General features: G+C 53.2%; 1 protein-coding gene and 1 long non-coding RNA gene across 3 annotated transcripts in view; one reads left to right on the plus strand and one right to left on the minus strand.

Annotated features, from left to right (window-relative positions):
* Positions 1-11,424, plus strand: part of CNTFR (ciliary neurotrophic factor receptor) — a 38,275-nt gene continuing 26,851 nt past the window's right edge. Inside the window, exons 1-2 of one of the 2 annotated variants that reach the window (XM_011950530.1) lie at positions 1-40; positions 8,417-8,527. The gene's annotated coding sequence lies outside the window, so the exon portion shown is untranslated. The remainder of the gene's footprint in view (positions 41-8,416; positions 8,528-11,424) is intronic. The other variant, XM_011950531.1, reaches the window with a different exon arrangement.
* Positions 6,569-11,424, minus strand: part of LOC105517815 — a 14,866-nt gene continuing 10,010 nt past the window's right edge. The window contains exons 4-5 of the long non-coding RNA XR_001002716.1: positions 9,408-9,509; positions 6,569-7,297 (exon numbers count right to left, since the gene is read on the minus strand). This is a non-coding gene — a long non-coding RNA (uncharacterized LOC105517815). The remainder of the gene's footprint in view (positions 7,298-9,407; positions 9,510-11,424) is intronic.

Consider the following 11,424-nt stretch of genomic DNA (forward strand, 5'->3'; position numbering starts at 1 on the left):
CGGAAGGCGCAGCGCGAAACCCGGGTAGCCCGAGGGCGCGGTGAGTACCCTGCGGCGGAGTGCGCGCGGCCAGACCCTCAGAGCCCGAACTGACCGACAGACCGTGCGCGCGGGAAGAGTGAGGGGACACCCGTGGGCCTACGACCGAGGGCGACAGGAAAGTTCAGGAGAAACTTTGCCTGCAAACTCGGGGCGGGGGCGCTGGAGAAGTGACCCCCCACGTCCGGGCGCTCCGGGGGTTGGGCGTGGTGGTGGTGGTGGGGCCGGACTGTCGACTAGAGGGAGGTGGCTCCGGCGGTTTGTCCTAGTGTCCCTGTTCTCCCCACCCCTCAGCTGCACACGCAGGGTCTGGAAAAATTCCTGGGCTTCAGGGGTTTGTAGTGGCCCCTGCACGCCCAAAGGTGGCTTCTTTCTCGGGCAGAAATCTGGACTTCAGAGCGCCCAGGGATACGAACGGACGGTTGCGCGTCTGCCAGTGCATGTGTGTCCGTGTGAATCCGCGCGCGCGCGCGCGCGTGTGTGTATGCATGTGTGTGTGTGTCCGTCGGCCTCCTCATGGTTTTCTCTTGAGTCCGCCTGGATGTATCTCCATGTAGTGGGTCTCCTCCAGTGTGTCTCTTTGTAAGTCTTTCTGGCTTGTGTGAGTCTGCCTATGGTTTATCCCCAAGTGTCTCTTTGTGAGCCTGCTCGTGTGTGTCTCCTCCAGTGCGGCTCAGTGTGAGCCAGCCTGGGTGTCCCCGTGTTGCTCCGAGTAGTGTATATCCGCGTGCGTGGGGGCTGGGCTGTGGGGAGGTCACCAGACGGACAGCTCTCCCTCTCGGCTCCTCTTCTCTCCCGAGCCTCTCCTCCACCGTTAGCTCGCTGGCTCCCTTGTCCCCCTCCCCCCTCCAGTAGCTTCAGGCCGGCAGGACTATTTCACGCCTTGTTGAAAATTCAGGATTTTCTTTCTCTTTACGTCTAGTCAGTCTCTTTGAGAAGCGTCTGTGTGTGTCTGTGTGCCTGGCAGCTTGTCTGCAACACTTGGTGTGTGTCTGCATGCCGCTGTAGGAGTGTATTTGTAACACTAGTTGTTCTGCCTGTAATACTTGGTGAATTTGTGTCTGTGTCACTGGGGGTGTTTGTATGACTGTGATCACTGAGGTGGTGAGTCTGAAATGCTGGGTGTGTCTGTGCATCTGTAGTTGCTGTGTGTCCAAGGAGTCTGAAACACCAGGTGTATTTTTGTGTATGTAACTCTGGGTGTGATGGTGTGTCATTACACGTGTGGGAATGGGGCTTGAACCATTGCATATTCCTAGGGATGTAGGGCTAGCAATGACTTGGGGGCTAGAAGGGCCTAGGTGTCTCAAACTATGCCCCCCTGTCTCCACTGTCACAACCCACACAAATCCTCTCAGCTGGTGCCAGGGGCTCCTGGTCAGCATTGGTGAGATGGAGCTAAGGTTCACACTGTCAGGGCTGATACTCCAACTGAGACCATGAGCCTACACAAAGACTAGGAGTTTAAAGTTCACGCACAGGACTTCTGTGGGCTCTGGAATCCATACTCAGATGCACACTGGGACACTTCAACTCCTTCTAGGGTCTAGGGGTTTACATTCATATGGACTCACACTTACATTTTGGGGCTCATATCCGGGGATACACTTCAGTCCTAGAGTTTCAACATAGACTCACATTGGAACTCTGCTCACACTGGGACCCATACTGGGACTCTAGGCTCATGCTTAGATTCACGGTCTTATCCTTTAGCTTAGATCTACATTGAGACCTAGAGCTCACACCCAGAATCTCACTGGGGTCCTCGGGCTCACACTGGGGCTCACGCGAAGACACAATTCACGTGTCAGTGATACTGTGTCAGTGACACAGACACAAATTCACCAAGTATTACAGGCAGAACAACTAGTGTTACAGATACACTCCTACATTCTGGGACTCCGAGTTACAGTCAGACTCGCATGGGGAACATGGGGCTCACATTTGAACTCAAGGACTCACTGAGGACACTGGGGTTCATAGTCAGATTCACACTTCCAAGCTGCGGATCACATTGACTCACACGGGGACCCTGGAGCTTACTCAGATTCACACTAGGACCTTTGGGTTCACACTTAGATTCATATGGGGACTTTGGGGGTGAGACCTCCGTGGGTAACCTAGGGCTCACACAGAGATTCATACCAGGATCTTGGTGACTCCATCAGACTCACGTGAAATCCTGTGACTCACTGAGATTCATATTGGGATCTCAGAACTCACATTCAGACCCACACTAGGATTCTGATGTTCACACTTAGACTTACAAGGGCACTTTGGGGCTCACACTCAGACTTAAAAAGGGACACCAGTGCTCACACTCGGACTCCATATGAGTTACCTTAGCTCATGCTCAGAAGCCCTTACGACCAGCGTCTCACACTCAGACTTACACTAGAACTCTAATGCTTATGCTGACTTGTACAGGAATCCTGAGACTCACAGGCTCACACTTCGGTCCTGGAGCTCACATTCAGACCCACTGGGGTTTACAGTCTGATGCGTGCTAAGACCTGGGCTCATACTCAAACCCATACTTGCATCTTGGAGTTCACACTTAGATGGGACGTTAGACCGTGACACTTAAACTCACACTTTCATCCTGGGCTCACATTCAGATCCACACTGAGATTGTGGCATTCACAATCCCAGTGGAACTTAGGACTCATGGTCAGATATGCCCATGCTTTCCTTTGGTTTGTGGTGAGTATTGGGGCACTTGAGGTGAGGAACAGAGACTGCTACAGGATCTGTCCCCTCCAAAGGTGAGGAGGAGAGAGGATACACATTTGGTCACATCCCTCACATGGGTTGTGGCCTAATGGAGGGGAGTGGTGGTAAAGGCTAACCCAGTCAGATTTCCCTGCTTTCCTTCCATAAGGAGACTAGGCACTTGGCAGGAAAATCTGAGTGGATCGTTGGTACAGGAGTGACATGAACTCTTAGATTCCTCCGTGTGCCATGTCAATGCACACCCATCCCCCTTGAATAGTTTTGGGCATCCCTTCTGTAGTAGAGAAGGCCAGGTGGGGGAAATAAGACTCCTGTCCTCCCAAGACATCTTCCCCGCCCCATACACACACATCTCAATCATTCTTAGGATGGGAGGGGTGTGAAGATTGGAGGGAGCAGACCTTGGCTCCTGCGACTGCCCCAGGGTATTGAATCTGTGATTGAAGGAGAGATAACAGCCTCAAATCTGTGGGGAGAAGGTAGCTGGAGGAAGAGACGGGATCCAGGATCCCACGCTCTCTTCTCTTCTCTGCCCTGGCTGGGGAGGGGTAGGGACCACATTATGTTGTGTGTGTCCCACAGTGTCTCTGGGATTGCCTGTTGAGCCCTTATCCTGGCTCCGGGGCATGCCTGGGATTCCCCACTCTGTTCCCCAAAAGAGCAGTAGCCCTGGGGGGCCTAGGTTGCAGCCAGCCCTGGGACTCCAACTCCCCTGGAGACCCTGCCCTGGACTTTGCATGCTCTGCTGCTATGGACATTAGTGGGTGGGGCTGCCTGAGATATGCTGTCTTCCCCCATGGGAGCCCACACAGTAGGGACATGGCCCTGTGTTCCCTCCCAATGCTGAGATGGCTAGGCTGTAACTGCCCCCTGTCCTGAAGGGGACACATGCTCTCCAGCCCCCCTATGGGGGTGGAGGGCTTAGAGGCAAGGCGCCCCTGCTCTCTGCCCCCCCATGGTGAGTTGAAGTGTAAATGAATAGGAAACATATGGAGTGGATTTTCTTTGAAATGCAGATGGGTTGGGGGGGACCATGTGTGCTTGGTTTGGGGGGTCCTGGAGAGCAAGGAGCCTGAGAAGTGAGAACTGACCCCTCCTCTAGACCCACCATTGGGTGGGGGTAGTGGGGGAGACCTCAGCTTTGTAAACTCCTGTGGCCCTGAGTGACCAAACCCACAAGGGCTCTCGGCTTCCTGTGGGGAGGGGCTGGGAAGGCAAGTGGTCCCTGGGGATGGAGAGCACTGAGGTCATCAATCCCTTTTACCTCTGCAGAGGGCGAAGAGAGTCCCAAAGCACAGAGCTGTGCCTGGTTAGAGGTCACCAGAGCTAGGCACTCTGTGGGTCAAAGGGTGGAAGGAGGAGCTGGAGCAGATGTTGAAGAAGAGTTAGACCCTCTGCTGTGGGCAGCCAGCTCCCAAAAGCTGGGACTAGAACTACAGTAGCAGGAACTGAAATTAAACTATGGTAGTGACTTCTATTCAGCTTGAGGGCCCGTCTTGAGTTTAGGAGCAAACTGAAGAGTCCTTAGCCTGTAGGAGGACAGGTTTCTCCAGACCCAGGGCAGTCAGTGTGCCCCACCATATAGCCTACCTGTACTTTCCCCACGTGACACTCACTAAGGTTGCATAGTAGTTGCCTGTGAGGTCTGTGTGACTCAAGGACTGGGTCTACCTTGCTCACCCTGTACCTGCCTGCTCTTGGCACAAACCTTGTACACCATAGGAAGGCATTCTTGTGTAAACAATAATACATCTTTTTCTTTCTCATTGGACCAAATGCTCCCTGTGGGCAGGACCATGTGCCTGACTCCCTGTACAGTGCCTGGCAGGGAATAAGTGCTCAATAAATGTTGAAGCATGAATCACTGAGTGGGACAGATCATGGGGAGAAGGAAACTCCTGAGATTTGTGGTTTGAGACCCAGCATCCCCTGTCCTACACCCCTGTTTGGCTCAAAGGAAGACTGGTTTGCAGGCTAGACTAGAGGAAGGACTTTCCTTCACTCAGGGAAGGAGTGCAGAGGATAGGCCCCTTCCTTGGAAAGGTCTGGACCAGAGGAGGCTGGGGCAGGGTAATCACTGTGATTCTGTGACAGAGGTCAGAGGTCAGCCTGCTCCTTCCCAGCCTCAGGATTTTGCAGAAGGTAAGGTCCTTTTTTCCCTATGTGGTGGTGAACATGCCCCTTACCCTCTCTGGGTGTGGGTTTCTTGGACAAGAAGAGATGGGGTCCATTCCCTCAGGGACCCTCTAACTGAGGGAATGGACCCCATCTCTGACCTTCCAAGGCTGAGCTCTGAGGCTGTGTAGCTGTTGTGGGCACCACAGACTGTCTGTATCGGTTATTAATGCCTGTCTGAGAACACGGGGTTCGGATCCTAAAAATACTCTGTCCAGCCAGAGCCCAGGAGTTGCTGGCGTGGGCCAGTGTGGCAGTGGCTGCATCTTGGTCAGATAGAGACAGAGAGGAAGGAACACACCCAGCGCCAGGAAAGACTGGGAGAGTGTGTGAATATGGGGAACCTGAGGCAGCACAGGTGAGAGATGCACGACAGAGAGAGCCTTTGTTTTATGTGGAGCAAAGATTTATAACATTACTAGTCAAATTATGGCAAAATTTAGGGTAATCTGTTATCCTACACTGCAGAGAATTTCCTTCTAAGAGAGTCTGGAGATACATCTGATATCAGAAATAAAAACCAAGTAGTCTGTAGGATTCATTTCAAGACCAGCTTCAGGATGTTCCAAAATAAGAGTGTGGCAAAAAACACAAAAGTATTCCCAACTACCCTTTTCTGACCTACTGCCCTCCTCCTTACCTCTTCAGAGCCCCTCCTTGCAGTCAGAGTTCCAATGAGGGTCTTAAGACTCCCGTTTATAGCTTCCCCCAACTTCTAAATCCCAGGCCTTTGTATAGCCCCTCTCTCCAGAAGGGAGCTGCACAGTGGTCCCAAAAAGGCAAGAGGAGCCCAGAGTCAGAGGGAAGATGCCACGTGACCTTGGCCCACGAGCTGACCCTTCTGGGCCCCTCCGTGAAATTGCGGGATAGGGGGCTGGGCCCTGGCCCAGGCCAGGAGAGAAGGCGGTTTGGGCACCCATCCAGGCCCCTGACGTCAGTGACTTTCCAAATAATGGAATCAATATTGGGGGGTGGGGGCAAGCGTGAACCAGGCCCCAGCGATTAGAAACAGATCGGCACAACCCCACAGCTGATTCTGATAGAGCTGCCTTGGAGAGCTTGGGTGGGAGGCCTGGAAGGAGCTGGACCTGTGGGGGTGGAGTTGAGGGGGTACTCAGGAATGGGCAGGCGGGGCCACCTAGTGTCCAGAGCTCTAGGGTATACAAGTGGGCAAAGATTCGGGCTGTCTGGGATTGGAATGATGGGGTGAGGGTCCCTGTCCTGGTCCCTTCCTCCTCTGAGCCTACAGGGTTCTGAGGCTAGGTAAAGTTTGTGGATGGAATCTTGGCCAGTGAGTGATAAAGAGTGGGCAAGGCGATTTCATCTCTCTGCATCCCAGATGTGGGCCCCTAGGCCATATTAGGGGTCACAAGTTATACCTATGCAGTAGAAGAGTTCTGAATGAGACCTAAGTAAGATGACTTTTTGCTTGGAAGCAAAGGGCATTAATCCAAGATAGGGAGATGGGTATCCCTCCTCAAATTGGGAGTCTGGCCTCCTCCACCAGCTCACATTCTCTCAGCCTCCTAGACAACAGCAGGTGAGGATGGAGGGGACCATCGGGTCTATTGGGGGCTGGCCTGACAGCAGCTGACAAAAAACAGGAAGAAGGGCTGGGGGAGCAGCTGTAATTATGAGGCATTTATTATTAATCAGATGAAATTGCTGGAAGCAGCTGGTGTAATGTACGTAGCGATACAGACTCTGCATGCTCCCCCCACAACACGCACACACACATACACACGCCACACACAGCCTGAGCCTTGCTTGCTTTCACAATCTGTTTCTTGTGAAGGTCAGATGGGTCTATATGTATCTGTCTGCATACTGGAGTGTATCTGTCCGTGTTTTTTCATGTCAGCCTGTACCCTCCTCTACTCCTATTGTCTCCTTTTCTGGCTTTCTCTTTCATTCTTTGGCCTAATGTGTCCCTCTCTGTCTCTGGCTTCCCCTCAATCTCCCTCCCTTTGGGCCTGTCTTGGTGTGGCTGTATCTGTCACTATCAACCAGCCTGTCTCTAATACCTTATTTTAGTTTCTGGCTATCTCTCCCTGGTTGGTGATGTCTCTGCATCTCTGGGCAGGATTGGAAGACATGGAATCCCTTTCTCATGGTATGTGTTTAGGCATCTAATCATACCTTTGGCAGATATATCTGGGACCTATTTTCAGGGGAGCAGTTGGACCCTGAGGATCTCCTGGGGTCTTATAGAAGGTAAGGGGTCTTTTGAATGGCTGGAGTCCATAGAAGCAACAGTGGCTTTCAAGATATCCCTGAGTTCAAGGCCAGCTCCTTTACTAACTACCAGTTGTGTGACTTTGGCCAAGCTGCTTCTCCTCAGTTTCAGGATCTGTAAAACACAAACAGGATTACCTCCAAAGCTTTTTTTTTTTTTTTTTTTTTTGAGATAGGGTTTCACTTGATCACCCAGACTGGAGTGCAGTGGCTCAATCTTGGCTCAGTGCAACCTTCACCTCTCAGGGTCAAGCGATCCTCCCACCTCAGCCTCAGGAGTAGCTGGAACCACAGGCACGTGCCACCATGCCTGGCTAATTTTTTGTATTTTTGGTAGAGATGGGGTTTCACTATGTTGCCCAGGCTAGTCTCGAACTCCTAAGCTCAGGTGATCTGCCTGCTTCAGCCTCCCAAAGTGCTGAGATTACAGGTGTGAGCCACCATGCCCGGCCTTGAAGCTTGTTTTGATGATTCAGTACCAAAATGTAAATTAAGTACTTATCACAGTGTCTAGGTAACCAAGGACCCTGAACAAGTGATACCTGCTATTATTATTGGGAAAGGCATAGTGCAGGTGGGTGAGAGATCTGCACAGGCAAGTTGATACAGCAGCAAGGTTTTGGAACTAGATATAGACTCAAATCTAGGCTCTGGAACTGATCAGCTCTGTGGTATAGGGCAAGACCTCCTTGAAGCTCAGTCTCCTTGGCTATCAAATGGGAAGAACAATAAAACCTACCTCATGGAGAAATCATGAAGATTAAGTAAGATAATGCATATAAAGTGCCAAGCACAGTTCCTGGCATATAGTAGATGCTCAATAAATCATAGTGGTGATAAGGAAGGGGGTGGTATGATGGTGGTTATTTACACCATGACTGTGACCCTGTGACTCTAGGATTGTGCATGTGAGGATGCATGTGATATAGAGGTGCCTGTGTGTCTGCGAACGGATTGTATGGGAATTGTGGATTGTCTGTGGGTGTGTATCTCTGTGTTGTATCAGGCCACTGCCTTCTGGCAACCTTTGTGTCTGTGGTTCAGAACCTGAAGTCAGCAAGTGGTGCTAGAAGGGGTCTGTATTACTCTCAACTTCTCTTCTTCCAGATTTTAGCTGCTACCTGCCTCAGTCTCCCCTTCTCACAGTGGGGCTGTGAGTATGGAATGGCCTCTGAGTTGGACTAAGGCCTGTGGCTCCTCTGTGACCTCTGATTTATGCCCTTTGCCCTTCTAGGCTCTAGCCTTGTCACCTCATCTTGCCCCCTTGGTTTTGGAAGTCCTGAAGAGTTGGTCTGGAGGAGGAGGAGGACATTGATGTGCTTGGTGTTTGGCCAGTGGTGAAGAGGTAGGTGCCGGGGCCCAGGTGGGGCAGGTCAGTCTCAGGGAATCAGGCAGGTGTAGTGGGGCTGTACGTGGAGGAGGACCTGAGATTCCTTCCTCTCTTCCCCTGTCCTTTCTTTTTCCAGAGGTTTTGGGCTCAGCCTGGCTGAGGCTTTTCATGCTCTCATAATAGGCCTAGAAAGGGAAGAGACTTATCTATTGTCACACAGGCAAGGGCAACACCAGGTTAGGAAACTGGGTTCTATACTAAGGGGGAGCTGAGTCCCAGACATGGGAGTATGTTTCTGTTTCAGTGTCCTCAGGTTTCCTCTCTGCCCCTCCAAACATCTCTCTGGCTTGATTGGAGTAGCTAGGCTTTAAAAAGATGGGACAGGAGGTCAGAAAGTCCAGAATCTTCTGAGGCCAGCTGTGGGGCCGAGCCTGACTCTCCCTATCTCTCATTCAGACCAGGCAAGGCCCCTGGATTGGCAGCTTGGGGGTGGGGGCATCCAAGGAATCGAGGCACTGGAGCGGAACGGAAAGGCCTATTGTCCAAAACCCGCCAGAGGCCCACAAAGGCCGGCCGGGCTTTTCATCTCAGCTCCCAAACAGACTGGCCATTTTCCCGGCTGGGGGCTGCGGGGGGACTAACCCTTCACAACTAGGACCAGGGTGTTGTTGAGGGTGGAGTGGGGGACCCCACACTGACACATAAAAGGGACTTAAGATGGAGCTGGGGCCCAGGAGAGGAGGAAGGGAGGCCTGAGAAGGCTATAGGGAATTAAGCTTTTCACCCCACTGTTCCCAGAGGACCCAAGGACATGGGTTATGTATCTGATAGTTCAGAGTAGGATGGGGCTAGGAGATGGATGTACAGAATAAAAGATAATATTTATGGGGGGTACCTTGGGAGCAGTCTGATGGCTTACATGGAAAGTGGGCTACTGGGCCGCGAGGGCACATAATCCTCTGCAAACTGGGAACACCTTAGGGAACCAGGATGGGAGCTGGAGAAGAGAAGGATAGTGGTCGGGGAAAGAATGGGCTCCTTGCAGCAAGAAGAACTGAAGCCAGACAGCAGGAGGGACTTCCTGCCAGTGAACAGTAGCTCAGATGCCCTGACCCTCTTCCTGGGGATCTCAGAGGATTGCCTCAGCGAGCAGGGGAGCTGGAGAACACTACAGGGGCTCAGGCTGAGGCAGCTTCTGTGGGGGCCAAGGAGGAGGAGGAGGCCAGAGAGGGAGGACTTGGCAGTTCTGTGCACCCTCCCCCAGCCAGCACCTCCAGCACCATTTTAAAAACAGCTTTTTAATTTAACAAAGTGGATGAAAAACTGTTTTCGGAAATAAAGAATATCTGCTGTCTCCCAGGCTAGCACTCAGCCCTTGTGGAGAGCCTCTCTCTGGGTTTCTCCCTGCTGCCCATGGTTTCTTTCCTCCTTGTCTCTCTTTTTGTTTGTTTCTGCTCCTCAGCCCCCCAACTTCCTTTGGTCTCCCATCACCCTTTCTCTCTCCATCACCCTCTCTCCATCTCAGCCTCCATGGGAGCCTCACCCTCAGTGTCTTATCTCGATGGTATCTCTGCATTTCCTTCTGTCTCTCCTCTCCCAGTCTCTCTCTTCTAGGGCCCATCTCTCTTTCCTGATCTGTCTCTGTCTCCCAGCCTGTCTCAATCTCTGTCTCTCCACCCCCCTCCTTCTCCCCCAACCCCAGCTCTAAATGGGTCTATTTAAAACGCCCGACGCTGCCAAGTCAGAAAAGCGTCTCCTGATAAAGCGCATTAGGCAGAGGGATGGAGGAGGGGGAGGAGGGAGCGGCGGGTGGAGGGATTGATCCAAGCCCGTAACCCCATTAATCAGGCAGCGTGGATCCCCCTCCCTCCCCCATTCCAGCCCCTTTTGAGCTAAAAGCCCCTTAAATATTTATCACCCCTCCCCCACGAGGGCGAAGGGAGGGGTGTATGGCACTTGGTGTGAGCATCCCGAGCTGTCTGGTGCCCCCGACCCCATGTGCGTGTGCACGTGTGCGTGTGCTCATGTGTATGTGTACGGGTGTGCACACCTGACAAGCCCAGGGTCCAGCGAGCAACCTGCCCCTCACCCTCTGGGCAGCCTGGTCCCTCCCTGGAGACCCTAGGAGTTGCCCTGCTCCTGCCCCTCCTGAAGGGGGACGTGGGGTCCTCATCCCAAATACAGAAGGTCACTGGAGCACGGGTGGCATTGCACTGTCATTCCCAGAGGGCAAGATGGTGAGCCTGGGGTTCAGTTTCCAGATTCTCCCAAATTCCCAGCACTGGAACTAACTTGGGGAATAGAGTTGGGGCCCCATGCTTCTAAAGTAAGCAACTTGGAAGGCTAACTGAAGTTCCTGCTTTATCCTCAGAGGGCAGGACTAGGACCTGGAATAGGACCTGGGGGTAGGCTGGGAGCCTCCCGTGCTCTAAAAACTGCGGGAAAGTGAGCTGGGCCTTGGGAGGGAGCGGTCACCCTGGGAGGAGGAAGGTAGCCCGGAGCTGGGGCCGGGTCCCACATCTCTCACCGCTTGCTGATAGCCCCAGGCAGCAGAGGTCAGCCCTGAGACCGGCAGTGGTCTGCCCGAGTTGGCCTGCGGCAAATTCTCCTTGGCCGGGGAAGGGAGGCCCCGGCGGCCCCTGGGTGTGGAGTGGGGCCTGGACCGGAGCGGGGAGGGTCCCTTCTGCCTCCCCTCCCCCAGCATCAAGTGCCACATCTCCTCCTGACTCAGACAATTAGATTCAAAGGATGACCTCACTGCATGCCGTCCCTCACTCTCCCTCCGCTAGCTCGCTTGCTCGTTCGCTTGCAGCGCGCTCCTTCCTCCCCTCCTCCTGGCCCGCTTGCCTGGTCGCTCACTCGGGGCTCGGCCCTCGTCGCTCACCGTGCGGCCCGGCCCCTCGCCCACCCGC

The sequence above is a fragment of the Colobus angolensis genome, unplaced genomic scaffold, assembly GCF_000951035.1.
Source record: "Colobus angolensis palliatus isolate OR3802 unplaced genomic scaffold, Cang.pa_1.0 Scaffold308, whole genome shotgun sequence".
Classification (NCBI taxonomy): Eukaryota; Metazoa; Chordata; class Mammalia; order Primates; family Cercopithecidae; genus Colobus; species Colobus angolensis.